The sequence below is a fragment of the Saccopteryx leptura genome, chromosome 12 (genome assembly GCF_036850995.1).
Source record: "Saccopteryx leptura isolate mSacLep1 chromosome 12, mSacLep1_pri_phased_curated, whole genome shotgun sequence".
Taxonomy (NCBI): Eukaryota; Metazoa; Chordata; class Mammalia; order Chiroptera; family Emballonuridae; genus Saccopteryx; species Saccopteryx leptura.
This window is the reverse complement of record NC_089514.1, coordinates 52,492,529-52,512,736: the sequence shown is the minus strand read 5'-3', so window position 1 is coordinate 52,512,736 and position 20,208 is coordinate 52,492,529. Positions and strand designations below refer to the sequence as shown.

The window sequence follows — 20,208 nt, the reverse complement described above, 5'->3', positions numbered from 1 at the left end:
ATCCCGGTTGGGGCACATGTGGGAGTCTGCCTCTCTATCTCCCCTCCTCTCACTTGGAAAAAAATAAATAAAAAAAGAACCATGTGGTCATTGTGTTGATGAGAAACCTCACAAGTGCCACCTTAACCAAGTGATCAGGGTAAAATAAATATCACCAAATCATAAACTTTCTATTATGATGCAACGAGATGTGATGCATTTCTCTGGTATGCTTCCTAATAAAGGGTAACCTCAATCTAATTTTAACAAAGCATCAGACAAACCCAAATTGAGCAATATTGTACAAACAGACTAGTACTCATTTAAAAGTGTCAAGGTCACAAAAGACAAGGAATGAATGAACAAACACCACTGAATAAAAGAGACTAAAAAGACATGACAAGTGAAGGCAATCCAGGATCCTGAACTGGGTCCTAAGACAGAAAAAATGACCATAGTGGAAAAACTGCCAAATTACAAATAAAGTCTGTAGTTTAGTGTTGGTCAAATAAGTTTGTAAATATGATGTATTTGTTAGCTCGCTTATAGTTTGCATTGGGGGCTGGGCAATGCCATATATAGTGGTCTGTGAGGTTGCAGGTTGCCTTCCTGACTGGGAGAGGCCGTTGTCCTGCTAATGTTACTGGAAGAGAGATTCTACCCCCACCACTGAGAGGTGCAGGAGGATTTCTTTTTTCTCACCCCCCTGATCCCTTGCCCTCCATGGGAAAAGCAGGTTTGCCTGTCTTGGTGGGACACTAATAAACAGAATGGCCCACCATCCTCAGACTCCACTGTTTCTTTACCATCTGACCGAATTCAGTGAGAACCTGCATGTGAATGGCCACAATGGCGGCATCAGCCCCTGCTCTTACTTTAGTTAATAGCATTGTACTAGTGTTAATTTTGTAGTTTTGATACTATACCACAGTAAGATTTTAATGTTAGGGAAAGCCATGTGAAAGGTATATGTGAATGCTCTTTGCTGTGTTGGCAACTCTTGTAAATCCAAAATCATCTCAAAATTGTTGGAATCCATGGGAGTCCAAAAAGACCAGAGTAACAAACTTTTATTGAAAGGAAGAAAGGAACCCTGCTGGGCACTTCTCTGGGGAGAAGAGCACCGGTACAGTCTAAGGGGCGAATTTTATAGGGCTTTGAGGAGCCTCAGGGGATCCTGAGTCAAAAGTTCTGGTATGTTCCCTTTTACGGTTTTAGGATTTCAGCTTTCTGGATTGCTCCTTCTTGGGGCAGGTTGACCAGCTTCCTGGAACTCTTCTGCCTCAGGAGCGATTGTCCAGTAAGTAAGGGTGAGGTCATGCAGCCAGGTGGGACAACAAAAGGGCAGTTGGAAGTTCTGGTAAATTTGTATATCTATCATTTCTCAACTCTGTGGTATGGTAAAAAAGGAAAAGAGGTGGGGGAAGGAAAGGGTATGGGGTTCAGGAAGGAGGTTTGTCGTGGACTCGCCATCTTCTGTAGCTACTTCCTGCTGTTATCCCTATTGGGGGCCGCCTTCATGAACCTCTCCCTGGGGCAGTTGGAGTAGGGGTTTTAAAAGCATTTGATTGTATGTAATCCTAGAGATTTCTTTTATTTGGGCCTGCAGGAACTGAATAAAGAAAGAAGCAAGCATTAAAATTAGGCACAAAATTAGGGTTGGTCCTATAATTGGTGCTAGCATGGAGAACAAGGGGATTTTCCACCACTGTTCAGAGTAGGGGTGTATTTATAGGGCTCCAGATTCTTCTGTTTCATGAGGGCAGGTTGCAGGGTTGGTGTGTAGGATTAGGTAGATTTTTCCAATTTTCTGATTGGTGAAGGTCTGCATGCAGTTCTGTAAGAAACTAGTGAACAAACGGAAGAGGCAGGGTCCAAAAGTTACAAAAATAAATAGGAGAGTGTGTGGACCAATGAAAGGCAATATTCAAGACACCCAGTTTGTGCAAAACCACTGATTCCATGACTTCATTTGTTTTTTATGAATTTGCTGGGCTTCAGAGAGAGAGAGAGAGAGAGAGAGAGAGAGAGAATAAGATAGGGCAGTGGCCAGTCCCCCTGCCCCTAGACCTATTTTTATAGAAATTCCTAAAGCAACAAGAAGAGGGATTACCCGTACAGCTTGTTTGGTCCTTAGATTGATGGGTAGTGTAGTAGGAATTGAAAGAGGCTCATGGGGTGGGATTAGGTTGATATTTGGGGTGAGATAGACTAGGGTACAGGTTTCTGTCCAATTAGTAGGGAGACACATATAGGTGTTATGCTGTTTTTCTACTTTAGCAGCAGTGGGAGTTGTCTGGATCACGGTGTGTGGACCTGTCCACATGAAAGTCAGCCCTTGGCCCTGGCTGGTTGGCTCAGTGGTAGAGTGTTGGCCTGGTTTGCAGGAGTCCCAGGTTCGATTCCTGGCCAGGGCACACAGGAGAAGTGCCCATCTGCTTCTCCACCCCTCCCCCTCTCCTTCCTCTCTGTCTCTTCCCCTCCTGCAGCCAAGGTTCCACTGGATCAAAGTTGGCCCGGGTACTGAGGATGGCTCTGTGGCCTCTGCCTCAGGCGCTAGAATGGTTCTGGTTGCAACAGCGTGATGCCCCAGATGGGCAGAGCATCGCCCCCTGGTGGGTGTGCTGGGTGGATCCTGGTTGGGCGCATGCAGGAGTCTGACTGCCTCCCCGTTTCCAACTTCAGAAAAATACCAAAAAAAAAAAGTCCTTGGGTGATACAATGCTGGAAGCGCCTCTTGGACAGTCTTTTAACAGTTTGCTGAGTAATCTGTAAATCCTGCAAGTACTTAGGGAAAAGGTGGTTACATTTCTACACTTTGCAGTTAGAGTTTAGGTACTAGTGACTACTGCTTCTAGCTGGAATTAGCAGCAGGTCCCAGCCTACAACAGGAATAGGGCATTGAGATAAGAGGAATAAAGGAGATACTATATATTAAATAATGTAACAAAATCAGACTGTCAATACCCACAGTAGAGATCTTTGAGGGATAAATAAAACTCAAATATTCAGGCAAGGCATAGTAGATGGCCCTTGTGTTTATAAGAAATGAGATCACTTTATCTGCTACTTGGAAGAAATACCTTAGGCTCGTGAACGATGTCCTTGGGCCTTCAGTGCAATTCCCAGCATGCTTGTCAGGGTCAGGTCACAGGTAGCTGGAGCAGGGCTAGAAGAGACTGAACCCTCCCTCCATGAAGCAAGCGGGTAGCTTACCTTCTTGTGTCCCTTTTGCACAACACAGATGTGTCCACCAGTGGGGCCGGGAAGCCTGACAGGTTCAATGACCTTTCTTTCCACTCTGAAGCAGGGCCCTGATGGAGTCCTATGAAGCCCTTTAGGGCACTGGAGCCTTTAAGAGTGTATGCCAAAAGCTGGTATTTCCTGACCTCTTTTGGGCCTTATTTGCCTTTTCTGTTACTTCCTTGGCCATTATAGACCTTAAAAGCCATGCTCAGAAGATCTCACTGAGGGGCTTGACTAAGAGAGCAAAATTGGGAATTCAGTGTCTAAAGACACCTATTAGACCGAGGAAAGAAAGGATTTGATTTGTGATGGTAGGTAGTTGGAGACTGCAGAGGGTCTAGATCGATCTAGGGTGAGGCTTCAGGTGGTGGGGGTTAAGGCGATGCCTAGATAGACTATGGACTGAGAGTGAAGTTGAGCATTAGCAGAGAAGACGCAATATCCCTTCATGGCGAGGAAGTTAAGAACTGTGGCAGTGTGTCTCCTTGAGGCAGGCAGGGAGGGAATGCAGAGGAGTAGGTCATTTACACATTGTAAGAGAGTACTAGTTTTGAGATTGCATGCTGCTAAATCCTGAGCTAGTACCTGCCCAAACAGGTGTGGGCTGTTTCTGATCCCCTGGGGTAAGACAGTCCATGTAAGTTGCTGGACTGCATTAGTGTCCGGGTCAGTCCAGGTGAATGTAAACAGAAAGTAAGAGTCAGGGTGTAGAGGAATGGTAAAGAAGGCATTCTTGAGGTCTAAGACCCTAAAGTGAGTGGGGTTTGAGGGAATGTGTGACAGTAACCTGTAGAGATTAGGGACTACTGGATGGAGGGGAATTACCACCTCATTGATTAGGTGCAAGTCTTGTACGAGGCGATAAGCCCCTGAAGGTTTTTAAACAAGAAGGATGGGAGTATTGCAGGGGGAGTCCATGGGGATGAGTAAGCCTTGTTTAAGAGGCAGGTAATTATTGGTTTAAGGCCTTAGAAACAGACACAGTTACACATTAAACAAAGACTTCACATACAAATTAAGAATTAAGGAATTTAAATGAGCGTGCTTTACTTGTCTCAATTAAAATTATAATAGAGATTTTTTGACAAAGAGACAAAATAGATTACTCACTCACACAGCTCAATAGACAACTCTGCTTTTTTAAGCTTTTAGAGATGGCAGGGAGTTGTCAGCATAGAGGGGAGGAAGAGAGAAAGCAGATGGATGGACAGTGTGAGCAGCTGGATGGAAAGAAGGAGGGTCAGAATCTGCAGGAGGAGGAGGAGTTTAAAGTGTTGGTGGTGGCGCCACATGGTCAGAGGAGTCAAAAGATTTAGAGCTCTGAGGAGGGGGAAAGGACGAGGGGTAGTGGAAGGCACAGTCAGTCTCTGGGGGGGGGATGGGTCAAAGAAGAATGATAGAGCTGCCTGTCTGTAAGGAGGGAGGAGGGGTTTAAGAACACAGTGGAGAAGGGAGGGACCCCTGTCCAGCAGAGGAGGAGAAAGAGAGACTGGTATTTGCAAGTGAATGAAGAAACAGGATTTTGCAAAGGGAGGGGGCTTTCTGGAGGGAAGAGACTGAAGTGAAAGAGATTTGCAGAGGGACGAAGAGGGGTCCTGAGAGAAGGGCGGCCTTGTGGGTCAGGCAGGAGGGGGAGAGAGTTGGGAGTCCGCGGAGAAGGAAAGATTAGGAGCGGAGGTTTTAGGTGAGGTTTCTTTGGCCAAAAATGGCCTGCATGTAGAACAGGCAGCACAGAGATTAATGACAGAAGTGAAGGGAGAAGAAAGGCCACACATAAGGAATCTCTGATGCCCTCTCCGTCTGGTGGCAAAAGTTGTCAAGATCTCTTAGGATATTGTAATGGTAGTAGAAAGCAACCTGGCTAGGTGCCTAGACTTTCAAGGAAGTCCGTAGAAGCAGGCCACTTGGAGTAGAAACCTCCCAAACTGTGAACCCCAGAAAGCAGAGTGAGGATGACACAGTATCCCGAAGGAGTAGTCCCGAAGGAGAAGAGGAATAGTCTCTGAGGCCTGAGATTGGGAGGAGCCCATGCTCTGAGGGGAGTCTGGCTGGACGGTTTGGACTGAGAGGAGCCCACAGTAGAGGAGACTGATGAGAGAAGGGGGTGTCCCCGCCTTCAGTCACAGTTCCAAGCGGAGACAATCTCCGTAGGAAGAGAGTTTCAGACAGGAGATCATCACCCCAAGGCTGAGATCCTGGGACGTAGGAGAGGGGCCTGGCTAGGTGCACCTAGACTTTTGTAGAAGTCCATAAAGGAGTAGAGGCAGACCACTCATAGATATGGGGTAAAAAAACAAAATGGGAACAAATACAATATTTAAAATAAAGAACAAGTAAATTTAAATCAACAAACTGACCAGTATTTCAATGGGAACTATGCTCCTCTCACTGACCACCAGTGAAAGAGGTACCCCTTCTGGAAGTACAGCAGGGGCTGGTAAATGGCCTCAGGGGGCTGCATGCGGCCCACGGGCCATAGTTTGGGGACCCCTGCCCTTTACTGTTGCATGATGTGCACTCTCATGAGGAATCCCATTTATACCTCAGATAAGTGGCATTGTATCAGGGACTTCTTTATTTGTATACTGGCTTAAAGGCTTTAATTTCTACACTATGAAATAAGGGAGACCAGGGGCTCTCTCTCTCGGTTCCTGAAATTAGCATTGCAGAGAAGAAGCAGCCAAGATGGCAGAGTGCTGAAGGAGAAGCCAGTTAGTGCAGGGTTTGTGCAGAGAGAAGGAGATGGGAAACAGAAGTGAATAAGGCTGGTGAGCTAGAAACCTTTGATTCTAGGAAACTCAGATATGTCAGTAGCTTTGGGAGCCCTGAATGGAAAGGGAAGTGTTTTCCCATTGTGTGTATTTCTTACCCACCAGGTGCAAGCTAGGATTAAAGCTAATGGCCCACCAGTTCTTGGCTCCATTGTTTCATTACCGTCTGTCTGAATCAAATGAGAACCTGCATGGGCTAGGCAGCTGCGATGGTGGCCGCGACTACTGACTTTACAAAAGCTCATCCCCTAAAGATCTAACTGAAATGAATTGGGTTGGACTCTCAAAACTAAGTTAATTGCAGGTGCAAAAATGAATCCTTTAGACCATTTTTCATAGACCAGGTTTCTAAAATCCACTGGCCACAGCATTTCAACTTCTGTGCCTTCTGGGGACGAGGGTGGGGGCTGAGCTGTGTGCAGCTGGTATAAGTAGATGGACTAAGATCAAAATTATTATTAGGAGGAAAGAAACAGTCCAATATAACATTTTCTCAAAATAAAAACTGTACATATTATCTGGTACCAATAAATATTCTAATACGGAAACAAAAGGAGGGTTCTCTGCAATTCACATCCTTCTAGAAAGAGTGGGAAGATACCCTTCACTCCTATAGCAGCGCTGTAATTATTTCAGCAATCTGGCAAGACCCAGTAGGATAACTCATTAGTCCTTTAAATTTCATTACTGATTAGTCTGAGCCGTTTCCACTTGTTTCAGTCAGCATCCTCGGAAATAGTTTTTTTGTTTACATATATTTGGTGCATTTTCCATCCCTAATTTGATCGTCTGCACCTGGGAAAATGGTAATTTTATTTGATGATTCAGGTGCCCTCATTAAGGAACAAAGAATTACATCAGCTTCCTGCTGGCTGAACCAATTTAAATTGTTCTCACTTCATGTCCTCACCTTCTTACACATTTTGTATGAAAAGCAAATCAAAGGAGTGTCTTTTGACAGAGAGGGTAAAACTATTCCATGGTCTCTAAAGAGAAAGAATTTAATTGGAATAAGCTGGCAAAGTTCTCTAGATTGGCACCTTTCACTATATGAAAAAACCTCAGTCACTAATACGAGTGAATACTGTTAATCCAAATTCGGAGGGACCCGAAATATGGAAGACAGGAGCAAGGTCCGTCGTTTGCACATTAAAGCTTTATTGTCTAGCTTGGCCAAGCGGCCGGAACTCCGACAGAAATCTGATGGAGAGCACGCTGGCCCTTTGTTCTACTTAGTTTTTATAGTTTTGTAAGTGGGAAGTACAGAAGCAAAAATTGCAATTAGGAGCCCCTTACCGCTATTGGTTATAGTCATATGTCCTTTAACATGATAGGACCACGTTCAATTTGCAAACCATACATCATTTTGGAGAAAACAAAATTTACAAGTCAACACAATGGTAGAAAGATATCTCTACATATTAAAAGACCTTCCTATATTTTCTAGCGTTCATCCGCCATCTCTCTGTCCAGAGTCAGGCGTATTAACCACATGCATTTACATAAGAGAGGTAGTTTCCGTGGGGACATATGCCCGCAAATGGCTCATAGTTATAAGAAAAGGTTTATTTTGGCTTTGCCCTTCCTGCACCTGGCTAGCCATTCACTCCTTTCCCCACAGGTGTGGTGGAATGTCAGGGAATCTATGCTTTCCTTCCCTTTTCATTTACAATACAATGGCAAGAGCCATCCTGGTTATGCTAATCACACAGTACAGAGACTATTCTCACAATTTCTCTGCACACCTTAACCCAAATTAATAAAATGTTCTCCAAGCCTCCTAAAATATTAATATTAATTCTGTAGCCTTTTGGTACTTTACAACATCTGCAGGTGAAATAGCTCAGTGGCTCCTCAATACTAACTGATATAATAATAGTATTAATGAATACAAATACCACTGGCACTAGTGAATATATTTTGAAGAAAGGACAAAAACATAACTTTAAACAAATGTAAAATAAAACCTTTTCTACTTTTTAATATTCAAATATAGTTTTTATATGTATCTACAGGGAATTAGAGTTCTGCAAATGTCATTAGTGGAAACCAACTTTCGTTTATGCATTACACATTTTGTGACTTATTTCTATAGTGTATTTTTAAAAATCTGTGGATAAATTACTCTTGTGCTGAGTGTCTGTTGGAGCCCCATCTATAGATTTGAGCTCTTTATCTCTAGGCCCAGGGGCTTACTGCTTGCTGGCTTCCTCACTGTGGATAGACCTTGGCTACTGAAACTCAACTTGTTCAAGGCAATTCAGTGTAATACAGTTCAAACCTGTTCTTCCTGCATGTCTATTTTCAGTTAAAAGCACCTCCATCCCACTGTCATTTCTAATTCCTCTAAGCTGCTTTTCAGCCTCTACATGGTTAAGTGCTCTTGATTTTATATCTAAGTATTCATTTTTTAAAATATTTAAAAAAAAATTCATTTTAGAGAGGGGGAAGAGAGAGTGACTGAGATAGAGGGGAGGGAGGAGCAGGAAGCATCAACTCCCATATGTGCCTTGACCAGGCAAGCCCAGGGTTTTAAACCAGAGTCCTCAGCATTCCTGTGCCACCACAGGTCAGGCTAAGTATTTGTAAAGCCAGTAGCCATGGCCACCATGACAGCCACCTGGCTTTTGCAGTTTTGCATTTAATTTGGGCAGATGGTACTGAAACTGCAGAGCCAAGAACTGGTGGGTTATTACCTTTATTCCTAGCTCGCACCCGGCAAGCGAGTACACACAAACACACTGGGCTCCAAAACCCACTCATTCAGTGCTCACAAAGCTACTGACACATCTGAGATTTCCTAGAATCAAAGGCCCCACCAGTTTTATCCCCTCTGGTTCCCCATCTCCCTTCTCCTCTCTGCACAACTGGCTTCTCCTTCAGCACCCGGCCATCTTGACTGCTTCCTCTCCTCCATCCACATGGCCTCTCTCCCCTGGAACAAGGTGGTCTCTTCCTCCTCTCTGCAACAATGTGATCTCTCTAAAATGGCCTCCTAGCTCCTCCTGTTAAAACTTTTCAGTGGGACAACTCCCTCCTCCAGCACACATTAGCATAACCAAGCCCCTTCCCAAGCAAGAAGGTAATTAACTGTATCTTGTGAGAGCATCATCATGTGATCAGCAGCCATTTTTAACAATAAGAGTGAGAAAACCAGAAAATACAGATTTTACAACTCATTTGCCCAACAATATTTTTTTTAATCTGAGCTTTCCTATCTATCACCACAATGACCATCTAGTTACAGCAGATTGCATATTTTCTAGCTGGTCCAAAGCTTTCTTCCTGTCCCAGCAATCCCCTTCCCACAAAACAGTAATACACACACACACACACATTAATACACAGCTTTCAGAGATAATTATTACTACATAGATTTGACTTTCTGGGCATGTCACCCGCTTCTTCAAAATATTTGAAGGCTAGCTAGAAACTAAAGTTTTATAAACAAGGCTCTCCAAAATTTGGCTGCTAAGCACTTTATAGTCTACTTCAATGGACACTTTTTAGATTTTAGTTTAATTGACTTAATTTATGTCCTCCTTTTAAAAAACATTGTTTCTGTCATCCTCCAAGACACTTTTCTCTCTCTGTTTCTTCTCTCCCTGTTTTAGTTTGGGCTGCTATATCAAAGTATCAAAAATTGGGTGCCTTCTAAACAGAGTAATTTATTTCCCATAGTTCTGGAGGCTGGAAGTCCAAGGCCAGGGTGTGTGCCCTCTTTGGTGTTGCATACTGCCAAATGCTTGTATGCTTGCATGGCTTCAAGAGGATTATTGGAGTTCTCTAGGATCCCTATTATAAGGGCACCAATCCCATTCATGAGGGCTCCACCCTCATGACCTAATTACTCCCATAGATCTCACTTCTTAATGTCATCATGTTGCCTCTTAGGATTTCAACCTGTGAATTTGAAAGGAACACAAACATTCAGTCCTTTGCACTCCCTGGCCAGGTTTTCTTCAGGAATTTCATCCACTCTCTCTACTTTTGCTAACACCTCTATGATATTACTTCCAAGTTTAGTACCTTCACTGAGTTACTTTTCTGAATGCCAAACCTATAGATCAACTGCCTACTGCTTATCCTCTTTGATACACATCAAAATGGTCACTCTCTTCTCCCCATTCACTCTGTCCCTCTATATTCAGTCATCAAGTATTGATCAAGCCCTTTGGCTTAACCTGGATAACAGCCATTGGTGGGGGCAACATGGAGGAAAATGTAAATTTGGATCTGTTATTTAAAAATTATGTTTACCAAAGAAAATGCTAAAAATACAAGATAGACTCCATAATACTTTGAAACCTAGAAATAATGAATGCTTTGTAAATATAGCAAAATATTATCCCTAGATTGCCCATTAGTCTAACTCCAAGTATATATTTATTCATTTTATATAGCTTCTATCCACACAGCACAAAACATGTTTGATATTGAACAGTAATCTTCATTTAGAGTTGCAGAAAATTTGTAAGTCCCAATTTTATCCTTTATAATATAAATGATATTTTAAAAATAAAAACATTGTACAAGGTTGGCAACAGAAGATTTACAGTTTTGAGTACAAAAAAGTTTATTCTTGTATTATTATTTATTAATTATGGTATTATTTTCCATATGAACAACTGTAATCATACTTTTGCCCCATTCGGTACAGTATTTCTACAGATTATTACAAGTATTTCTCTCATTAGCTGCTCCAAAAACTCTGTCAAAAGTATGCATTAACATTAACACTGTGCTGTGTTAATATACAGACACTTACATTTTTTTCCCTGACAGTTAGAAGAGAACATTATACAGCAGGGTTTTTTTTGTATGATTGTATTTGTAAGACATTTAATATATAACTGATCAAAAGTGTTTGAGAAGTACATATAATAATAAATTGATATGCAGCAACAAAGCAATAAAATCCTTACCCAGCTGTAGCTCCATCTGCTGTCTTACAGTTGTCTGGTCAAGTAGACCTCCAGTTCTGGTTCTTAAGTGATATAAGCATTTTGTGCTTCATCATTATGAAAAGAAAACACTTTAAAATAGAAGATAATATCAGTTTTTCTATTTTCTGAAAAAGTTTTAATTTTTTATTTTAGTTTAAATCATATACAATTGACAATATTGATCATTTTGCCTACAAAAATGGTTTTACACAATTGACTTATATGATTTGATCCTATCCTATTAAATCTACTCAAGCTATTTATTTAATTTCCATGTTAAAAACTGTACATTAAATAAGAATGTTGAAAGAATATTTGCATTTAGCTACCACTGATAACTTTTTGTTAATACTGTCATATAGATAAATACAAATTCATAACTATAATACAGATTTTTATGTTACCCTTTTTTTTCTTTTTTTTTTTTTCTTTTTAAATGAGAGGAGGGAAGTTAGACAGACTACTGCAAATGCCCCATCTGGGATCCACCTGACCACCCCCTTCTGAGGCCAATGTCAAATCAACCATGCTGTTTTTAGCACCTGAGGCTGACACTCAGACCAATGAGCTATCCTAGGCACCTGGAGCCACTTGTTGTGGAAGGGGAAGAGGGAGAGAAAGAGGTAAGAAGCAGATGGTGGCTTCCCTGTGTGTTGTGCCCTGACTAGGCATCGAACCTGGGACATCCATATGCTGGGTGATGCTCTATCCACTGAGCCAACTGGCCAGGGCCTATGTTACCCCTTCTTTAAAATAGGTATATAGAACACTAGACACATGCCTTAAGCAAAATGTAGACCATAGTAATTTAACAGGAACAAAACTACCACATTATAAAAACAAACAATTATAACTTGCTACTGATAGCAGGTTCAATGAGATCTTATAATTCAATGTAGATTTCTACACATACAAATTTTTTTAAATAAACATTTCTAATTGGATGTTTATATTCTCCTTATTGAAATTGTCAATTTTATTTCTACTGGCAGTAAAACTAAGCATTTATCCTTTGGAGAACTCATTTTTCTTTACAAATAATTTTAAGATGAACTTATAATGTATGGATGATATATAGAATGTGTGGATGACATATATATATAATGTGTGGATGACATTTAGAAATAAACTAAAAGAAAATAACTTCATCAAAAATTTGTGGCTAAATTCTATTTCACTAATGAAAACAATTTCTATTTCACTTTGATGTAAGTCTATAAAACAATTTTCTTGAGGTTTATATCAATTAAGATGCTTTAAGTTTCAAATATCAGAAAATGTAACTTATTAAGTATCAGTAACAGAGGGTAGCCAATAAGATTATTCTCTCACATCCTAGAAAGACATCTATTCTGTGATGATATCAAGTGTCCTGTCCAATATTTCATCTGCTGATCCTTGGTATGTTATCTTCTACCTTTAGGCTCACTCCTTTCAGAGCCCCAATATGGCTGCTGTCATTGCAGGTGTCACAGGTAAACACTAAGGTCCGGGAGAAAAGGGCTTTTCCTTTCCATGCAGCTATTTTCATGAGCAAGGAAATCCTGTCCTTGTACCTCATTTTCATTGGGCAATATTACATCACATATCTCTGGCAAAGTTAGTCATTGGCTAGGAAAAGGGAATTACCTAATTGACTTAGACCAATCAATATCCACTTTTTAGCTCCTCTCTGACCACATGGCAATGGCGAACACTCAGACAAAAGAGGGGCTCTGGCAGAAAGACAGGAAGAAAGTGCACTGCCCTCAGGTGACCTGAAGTTCCTAATAATCGGCAAACATGTTTATGCATCTGACCTCGCCAATGAATCTACTTGCCCTCACTTTGAAGAAAATCTACATATAATGGTTTAAACGAATCTGGATATGGAGTACTTCTTTCTGAGCATATATGTGATACAGAAAAACACCTAGAGTGATACGCAGTAGACTTTGAGTAACTTTAAGAACAGAATAAGGAATACGAGGGAAAAACACTTTCACTTTTTTTTTTTTGGTGACAAGAGACAGAGAGAGACAGAAAGAGGGACAGACAGATAGGAAGGGAGAGAGATGAGAAGCATCAATTCTTTGTTGCAGCACCTCAGTTGTTCATTGATTTCTTTCTCATATGTGCCTTGACCTGAGGGGCTACAGCAGACCAAGTGACCCCTTGCTCGATGCAGTGACCTTGGACTCAAGCTGGTGAGCCTTGCTCAAACCAGAAGAGCCTACACTCAGGCTGATGACCTCAGGGTCTCAAACCTGAGTCCTCTGCATCCCAATTCAATGCTCTATCCACTGCACCACTGCCTGGTCAGGCAAACACTTTCACTTTCTAATGTATATGCTTTTATGGTGTTTGGGGGTCTTTTACAGCAAGAATGTTATTAATCTTTTTAAAACAAAGAAAATAGTTTTTTCTTGCTATGTAGTACATTACAAAAATGATTGTGTTAACAAAAATATTCTTTCTGCAATTTAAAAAAGCAGAATCAAGCATATAATGTCAAGTAACATGCTATTATGTATTGATTTGAGGAAACCATTTCCAAGGTATAAGAAGTCCATTGTTAAACTTGGCATACAGAATTTTGGTATTTAAGAAAAGTATTAACATAAAACAAGGTTTTTAGACTAAGTTTAAGTTGTTGAGTCACTTTGAAATCTGGTATTTCTGGACTGTTCAGATCTCTGCCATCCAATAAAATAGCCACTAACCACATGTGGTTACTGAGCACTTGAAGTGTGGCTAGTTACCGTTGTGATGTGCTCTAAGTATGCAATACATTCTCATTATCAATAAAACATCTCACCAAATTTTATATAGATTATAATTGGAATAATAATATTTGGGGTATGTTGAGTTAATAAAATATATTAAAATTATTCTCACCTGATTCCTATTTATTTATTTTTTAACTCATAAAAGATGTAATATTATATATGTGGCTACATCATTTTACCGCATTCTGTTTCTGTTGCACAGTATTGGTTGAGATGTCTCATGAAGAGAGCTAGTTCTATTTAGTAGTAGAGAACTAAGTATCCTCATGTGAAGACCAGTATCTGGACATATTGGGATTAAAGTGAAAAAATTTTTTTCCATTTTATTTATTTAATTTTCAGTAAGTTTAAATCATTGAGGGGTACAGCATGACCTGGATTCTGTGTCCAATGGCCTTAGCAGGAAGGTTGCTTCGAAATTTAGCATGAACCATGCCACTGTTTCCATGAGCACGAGTTACCTTTCCCCAGATTACTCTGGTTTTATTTGGTTTGCCACCCAGTGTCACTGTGTTGTTCTTTGCTTTGTACACATAAGCACATCTCTTGCCTATATAGAATTCAGTTTCATCTTGAGCATAAACACCTTCAATTTTAAGAAGTGCTGTATGCTCCCTCTGATTCCGGAGACCCCGCTTATAGACAGCAAAAATGGCCTTGGACCACAGCCTTCCAGACATACCTGTCATTATAGAAGTCCTGTTCTCAGCAGGCCTCAAAATAAACAAAAAATCAATTTAGTATCCCCAAACTTCAGCAGCAGGTGTCCCCCTCACCGCCACAGGCTCCAAGATGGCGGAAAAAGGAAAGCAAGGCCGGTTTAAAGTGACATTTACCAAACTCAAATCTTAAGTCTCTCAGGAACAAGAGCGTTTTTTAATCTCAGATAATTATAATCTAGGTATATGTAATCTAGGCAGAATCTAGATAAATAATAATCTTAGCTGGGAAAGAAATTCACTGGGAAGAAACAAAGAAGCAGTATAAGCCAGATAAGGAATGGTTATTTGTTAAAAGTCTGAGGAAAGAAATAGTGTTGAAAGTAAAAGAAAATCTTGGTCATCAGATTACTTTCTGGACTAGTCATAATAATAAAGACGGAGTAAAATTACAATTAATTTAAGAAAACGGTGATTGGCTGAACCAGTGAAGTACTCTGAGAGCTGAGGTTGCACTTGACAATGCAATTGAACATGGAAGTGAAGAAAATTTTTACTGCTTTTTCAAACTCACACCCCTCAGTTTAGTGAGCTACCCAGAGATGAGAAGTGAGGAAGGCATCATCTTTGGGAGGTTCAGAGGATGTCACCACAGAGACGCAAGCATGTCAGTCTCTGTTGGGAGCATTTGAAGAGCAGGAGCCTATAGTTGAAAGATTCTCACAGGAGGTTCAGGAAGTAGCACAGGGATTTGAGGAAAAGACTTCTAGAGAGTACACTAATGGGGCTGTGGCTAAGATTTCATGTTTTATTGGTTTTATTATCATGACCTTTGTTTACTTTTCTTGTTAATGTGTTGTAAGGCAAATGTGGACTACAATTTAGAAGTTAATGGTCATCTAAAGACTGTTACTATAGAGGGAAAAGGGACTAACATCTTTATAAACTTTAAGCCAGCAATATTTTTTTTATGTACATGTACTTTATTTGAATATTATGTATATGGACTCATACATGTTGCTTCTCTCTTGTTTTCTTTACTTAAAATATCTTTTTCTAATAATACATAAAGATTCTTTCTTTTCTTTTTTTTTTTTTGATGGAGACAACTCTCCCAGTTTCATACCTATTCAGTGCAGTTCGATGTGGGCTCACGCACAGATTTTTTAGGGCTCCTTAGGTAGCTATCCTGTATAAACTCTACAGACTCGTCACTGACAGATGGCCTACCAGAACGGGGTTTCTCCACCAAACTGCCGGTTTCCTTCAACTGCATATCCCACCAGGGAATGTTATTCCTATGAGGTGGTGCTTCGTTATAAATGTGCCAATATTCACGTTGCACTTTGGTCACAGATTCGAATTTAGCGAGCCACAGAACACACTGAACTTGCCTCTGTACTGTCCACACCTCGACTGGCATGGCCGTGGGCTGCTCCACTGTACACACGGTGTTACATCATCATCTGCGCATGTGCACATGCTGCTACATCATCCTACAGAAACTGGGAAGATTTTCCTTTTATTTGGTGCAGATTTCACATTTCTATCGTCTTTTGTTGCTTTCCTGTGACCAGTCAAAAGTGCACCATGACTTTATGGACACACTGTATTATTCTATTACTGCATAGGCCATACATTTTAAAAAACCACTTTCCTAAAGATGGACATTCAAGCTGTCAGTTTTTTTTGTTTTTTTTTTTTACAGAGACAAAGAGGGAGTCAGAGAGAGGGATAGATAGGGACAGACAGACAGGAACGGAGAGAGATGAGAAGCATCAATCATGTTTTTTGTTGCGACACCTTAATTGTTCATTGATTGCTTTCTCATATGTGCCTTGACTGCGGGCCTTCAGCAGACCGAGTGACCCCTTGGCTCAAGCCAGCGACCTTGGGTCCAAGCTGGTGAGCTTTGCTCAAACCAGATGAGCCGGCGCTCAAGCTGGCAACCTCGGGGTCTCGAACTCAGGTCCTTTCGCATCCTAGTTCTATGCTCTATCCACTGCACCACCGCCTGGTCAGGCAAGCTGTCAGATTTTTGGTGCTACATGCACTTGTACAGTGAACATTTTTTTTTTTATTGATTGATTAAATTTATTGTGTTTACATAGATTCAAGTGTCCCACCGAATACATCCCCCCCACCCCCAGAACATTCTTAAACAAATATGTTTTTGTATACTTCTATGGGTAGATCTACAAGTTAAATTGCTAATCATCAAATGGAGATAAAAAAATATATACATTTAAATTATGTATATTGCCATAATGCCCACCAAAAGGACTGTACTAATTCCAATATCAAACTATGAGGCACCTTATTATTCTAGATGATGTCAAAATTGGAGAAATTATTAAAGCAGTTTCTTAATAGCCAACATAGGTGACTTTGTTGAGTGGGGTAGGTGAGCTATGTGGGCCTTTTTTACATATATGTTTGGGTCAGTTTCCTGAGAATTCTGCTCAAAAAAATTACTCAGAGATGCTTATGAAAACAGAAGCTTTTTCACAAAAGGAGGAATTGTAATTTTAACCTATTCTTTAATAAAGGGTGGCAATTCTTGGGCCTGGTAGCATTCTTTTTTTAATTTAAAATTTTTATTTCTAATTTAGTGTGTTGACGTGGTTTCAGGTGTCCCACTCAATACAACACCCTCTCGTGCCCCCTCGCCCCGGCACAGTCTCTCTTCAACCTGTCTCACCGTCTCCGCCCCCTCGCCCCCCCCCCACAGTCTCTCTCCACCCCGTCTCACCGTCTCCGCCCCCTCGCCCCCCCACAGTCTCTCTCCACCTCCGTCTCACCGTCTCTGCCCCTTCTGCACAGTCTCGCTCCACCCTGTCTCACCGTCTCCGCCCCCCTCCACAGTCTCTCTCCACCCCGTCTCGCCGTCTCCGCCCCCCCACAGTCTCTCTCCACCCCGTCTCACCGTCTCCGCCCCCTCACACCCCCCCACAGTCTCTCTCCACCCTCTCACCGTCTCCGACCCCTCGCCCCCCCCCCACAGTCTCTCTCCACCTCCGTCTCACCGTCTCTGCCCCTTCTGCACAGTCTCTCTCTGCCCCCGTCTCACCCTCTCGCCTCACCTCCATCCTGCCTTTCCCTCTAGCTACTGCTGCCCTGTTTTCTGTATTGATGTGTGTATATAATCTGACTAATCCCTTTACCTTCTTTGATCCCATCTCCTTTTTCCCATTTTCAATCTTTTTCATCTCATGACACACTTAAACTACTAAAATTCTGCATACACCAAAAAAATATTTTTTGCCAATATGACAAAAAATAGATATAATTTTGATTCATTTACACCAGATGACTATTATTGTGTTGGCTGTCGTCATTTTTATTTACTTGACAATATGAGGGGAAAGAGGTCAGTGCCCCTGAGTGAATAGTCAGGTATTATATGTTTTAAGAATTCTATAGAATTCAGTTAGAAATTGCTTCTTTAAGCTGTTAGTAAATGCACCTATAGTAAGGTGAGACTTTTTCTCATCTGCTTGATGAGCTTGGAGTACTAATGTGAAGAGTAATTTCATATTTAAGTCAATTACTACAGACTCTTCACATTAGCTCGGCTTGCCTCAGGTCAAACAGCAAAGTGTGTGGTATCTGTTGACAGCCTCATTTATGGTATAAAAGGATGAATTTCTGAACTGAGTATGTAATTGTGATAAAGTGATATTTTGGATTGAAGAAAAAACACATTGATATCTGATAGATGTTATAGAATATAGATTATGATTGATATTAAAACAAAATTGAATCAGGAATCTTTAAGTGACTATGACAGGATGACAATTACCCAACATACATGCAGATAAATTGCTCACATGTATCAGCATTTAGTAGTACAGCTGTTTGTATGGAAAAGTAGATAATACAAGAATAAATAGTAATACAAAAATAAACTGTTTCATGTACTCATAACTATAAGCCTACTTTTGCCTACCTCTTTGTATTTAAAAATCGATTTAAGTAATGTGCATTCTGTTTACAAAGGATCAAACTCAACAAATTCTATTAAAAATTATAATGAATTCTTCTTAATTTCCTATGCTTAATACCTGAAGACACAGTTTAGAGTTATGCAGTCCAGAGAAGAAAGTAGCATATGCACATTCACAGTCTTGTCTTTCTCGCCCGCTAAATTTTTTTTTTTAGTCTGCCAGCTTGGCTCCTAGTCTTTACAAAATGTAATCAGGATAATGCATAAAAAAAAGATAAAATGAGAGCAGAAATACTATGTTGAATTGAAAAGCACCGCTTTATTTCTAAGATGAAAACTAATAAATTTATAAAAGATGGGAAGGAAAGAAAATTTTTAAACATTTGGAGAAAAGTTAGAGATCTTTCTAGGCAGCTTCTGTGTAAATGAGGTCAGAAGACAAAGAAAAGTTTTGCTGTACATTGTGGATAGCATATTTTTTTGTCATTTAAAATACACTTGAGTAAATATTGTTAAACTTGTTATGATTTTTCACATATGAATTTAAGTGGTTAAAGAATAATTTGAAAAATATAATTAATTTGACAATAAGCATTAGCATGCTAAAAAAGGGGAACTATTAAGTGTATACAATTGAATGAAAACTGTAATAAACAAAAAATAATAGCAAGGATAGATAAAGAAATTATTGAAAGAGATTTGCAGATACAGTACATTGTTATTCAAGAAATCTTAAAATAAATATTGAGGAATATCAGTTCAGGGTACTAGTTTCTTAATATATTTCAACATGAAAGAAAGGGCATATGATTAAGACTGAATTATAAAGTGCCTGAACAGGTGGTGGCAGAGGGTATGGCCCTGGAATGCCGAGGCCCACGTTCGAAACCTCGAGATTGCTGGCTTGAGTGTGGGGTTGCCAGCTTGAGCGTAGGATCATAGACATGACCCCACGGTTGCTGGCTTGAGCCCCAGTGTTGCTGGCTTGAAGCCCAAGGTCACTGACTTGAGCCCAAGGTTGCTGGCTTGAGCAAGGGGTCACTGGCTTGCCTGGAGCCCTCTGGTCAAGGCATGTATGGAAAAGCAATCAATGAATAACTAAAGTGCTGCAACTATGAGTTGATGCTTCTCATCTCTCTGCCTTCCTGTCTGTTTTCTGTCTGTCTCTTTCTTGCTAAAAAAAAAAAAAAAGACTGAATTGTAAGAAAGTGAATCTTTTAGCAAGTTGCAGCATAGATGTAACTGAAGAGAAACAGGGACTATATAGGAATATAGCACTGTGGAATGGGTATGATTGGTTAAGAAAGGGTTAACTGTTTCCTATGGTTGCTACATGTGACCGTTGAACAACATGAGCATGAGAGTCTCCAACCCCCATGCAGTCAAAAATCCACATATAACTTCTGACCCCTAAAACTTCAGCTGTCCCTTAGTATACATGGGGGATTGGTTCCTGGACTTTTACAGATACCAAAAATCCACAGATGCTCAAGTCCCTTATATATTATAAAATGGCATGGGTCAGTGCATACAGTTGGACGACGGCATCCACAGATTCCCAGTGGTGGATGAAAAGCACTGTTTTCAAAATGCAGTTGGTTGAATTTGCTGATGCTGAACCAAGGATACAGAGGACTATCTATATGTTTATTGAAAAAAATCCGTGTTTAAGTGGACCTGTGCAGTTCAAACCCATGTTGTTTAAGGGTCAACTGTATCATATGCTAACATTGTAATGCACTAAATAGCAGGCACATAATTGAATTTCCGATCTAGCCCAGATTTATTTCTGTGAAAAATATTAAATGTAAAATGGAATTTGAAATATTATATGTAAAATGTAATTAGTAGTATATCATATGTATTTTCCAACCAGATGCCCCAAATATCTGA

At 40.5% G+C, this 20,208-nt stretch overlaps 1 protein-coding gene and 1 pseudogene across 1 annotated transcript in view; one reads left to right on the top strand and one right to left on the bottom strand.

Annotated features, from left to right (window-relative positions):
* SEMA3E (semaphorin 3E) overlaps positions 1-20,208 on the top strand; it is a 310,664-nt gene that overhangs the window by 44,100 nt on the left and 246,356 nt on the right. The gene's annotated exons all lie outside the window — the stretch shown is intronic.
* Positions 14,022-14,425, bottom strand: LOC136383974 (large ribosomal subunit protein eL33 pseudogene; annotated as a pseudogene).